Source organism: Vidua macroura, chromosome Z (assembly GCF_024509145.1).
Source record: "Vidua macroura isolate BioBank_ID:100142 chromosome Z, ASM2450914v1, whole genome shotgun sequence".
Classification (NCBI taxonomy): Eukaryota; Metazoa; Chordata; class Aves; order Passeriformes; family Viduidae; genus Vidua; species Vidua macroura.
The window spans coordinates 37,171,300-37,173,973 of NC_071611.1; positions in this window are offsets into that span (position 1 = coordinate 37,171,300).

Here is a 2,674-nt window from a genome sequence, read left to right on the forward strand (position 1 = left end):
ATTTTCAACTTGGAAGCCAAAGGAGTCAGTCAGTCTGTCTGTTGCTGTTCATCTCTTCTCATTCTGCCTTGCTACCCTGCTTTTTTTTTCCCTAAAAGGGTTGAATATTGCCAAGGAATTTTAACCTTAACCCATCTAGTTCTCTCCAGGGACACAGTCTGCTTTGGGAGGTGCTCCGTATTTTTAAGACATATAAATCAAGGCTTGGATATATTAACTGGGGCTGGCAGAAAATTATGAGCACTTACTGAAAGAAGAATCATCTTTTCTTTATCTTCTCATAGTTTCTTTCCTCTGAACAAGACCTTTGAGAGATCCCACATGCACTACACCATGGCTGAATTCACAGCTGCAGCAGGAAGAACTGCTCTAGGATAAAGCTGATGTTGCTAAAGTTTCATTTTAAGCACAAATCTTCATTCTCCACTTCCAAAGTCATGCTGATTTTTGTGTATCAAATTTCACCGTGAAAATCAGCTTATGGATCTGAATGCAAGTTTTGGTCAATTCTGGCCTGTTCTGCATGTTTTTTGTGGAGATACTCATAAAGAAATAAGAGCAGTTAATTTTCCCTTTCCTTACCCTGCCATACCCTCTTATTTTTAGTTTTGATTTTATTTTTCCACTTTTCAGAGCTAATCCACTGCAGTAATGGCACGAAAATGCCAATGAAAATGCTGGGGAAATTTACCTTAATTTATCCCAGTGTAGCCCAGATAAAGCCCTCATGGAAAAGTAGCACCTCTATGTGAAGACACCTCATATACTAGATCTCAGCTACTACACCAATTTTGTACTGCTTACACATTCCTCAGAAAACTAAATGCTTCATGTCATGGCATCACAATATGGTGAGTTCTAAGCCCTGCACTCTGTTGGCATGCTCTGCTTTCCTTAAGAAGATGCATAGATCTTGGGTCACACTATTCCACTCACCTGAGACATGCCCATGTCCATACTTCAGAGCCAATTTTGATGAGCCAGAGACTGTCTTTGGGACTTTTCAGGTTTAGCAACTATGAATCTCTTTGATAATGTAATTCATAGACTTTCAACACTTCTGTACATATTTTATTGCTTTTCATCAAAATCCTCATGTTCCTATTTAGTTTAAGATCAATTTGTGCAACACTGACAGTGATCATTTGCCTATGAGTGAAATAATCAAAACTGAGTTAAGACCTTAAATAGCTGGTCCAGAATACAGGAACTGCAAAGAATATTTTATCTATTCAGACATGTCTTAATCTTTCAGTCAGCTGTTTTAATGGCTTAGATAACAATTTCACTTTTTGTAAGTATATCATCAACTATAAAAACCCTCAAGACCAAGATATACTGTAATTTGGTCCCAAAAAACCATGCAAATAAATATAAAAAGGACAAGTAGAGCTAGCAAAGGAAGTGTGTGTGTTGGTAGGGATCTGGTCTCAATTAATAGGTAGTCAAATCATTACTCGTACTGGTATCATATTCAAATGAGTTTATATTGATAGACTGTCTTCCTACAAAAAGTATTTCAGCAAGACAAAAATGTTACTGTGGCAGATGCTGTATAATAGTCCTTTTAGTACACATTTTCAGGTATTTCAACCTAACGATTTTATCTTCTGTTCTTTGGGAATAGGACCCTTTTTATTCTTGATCCTGTCTTCAGAGCAGCAAAAGCAAAGAAACTGAAGCAACATGGTGCAAACCAGAGGGAGGATAGAGCTGGATTTGTGCTGCTCCTAGGACTGCAAGTCCACAGGCCCCATGGCACTTTGCTGCTTTGCAGTGGATGGGTGTTCAGTCTCTCCTCTAGAGCACTGGGGCTGGGAATGGCTGATTCTTATTTCATTTCATAGGGTACTTACAGCAGTTTTTTTCTACTTAGGATTTAAGCTCTGAACCATTTATATAGTTTCCTACTTTTTTTGTGTGTGTTATTGACACTTTAGGCAGTATGCAGTAGCATAAACATCTACTTACACTTGAATTTTATGACTGTGCAACACCTAGTACAGTCTTAAGTTGACTGACATGCAGTTCTACAATAACATCAATTATAATAAAAGGCCTGATTGGGGAGCTCCCCAATGACTTCCCCTGATGGCAGGGTAGCAAAGGTCCGAGTGCAATTTACAGAGAAGTGGAAGCTGATTTTCCCTTACTGTTTGTGAAAATGGTATCAATCTAGTAACGATTTTACTGTCTCATCAGCAAATTTTGGTTCTTGCTAAACATTTCTTCTGTGTATTCAGAAATAAACCTTTAGAATTAATAAAATAAATAAATTCTTTAGAATAAAAAACTATGTTTTAGGGGATTAAAAGTGGAGTAGTTTAAGAGACACAAAGGGTTAGCCATAAGCCAGGGCACTTTTTGTCTTCCATGAAATGACAGTCCTAGCACAGGAGTGATTAATGCAATGCTTCATTTGCTGGGCTAATGATATCCTGCCTGGTCTAGAGACAGCCTGAAATGGTATTGTCTGTATTCTACTTCACACTAAGGTCAGCCAGAATATAATTATATCAATGATATTTCCCTGTAGACTTCTGGCCTTTTATAGGATTGATGCTAAGGTTACTCAATAGTTTACCAAGCTTTAAATAGTCTCATGTCTTCATTGTCCAAGTTCATTATGTATTACAGCCCTAAAGACAGTCTGATCTGTGACTACTACAAATGC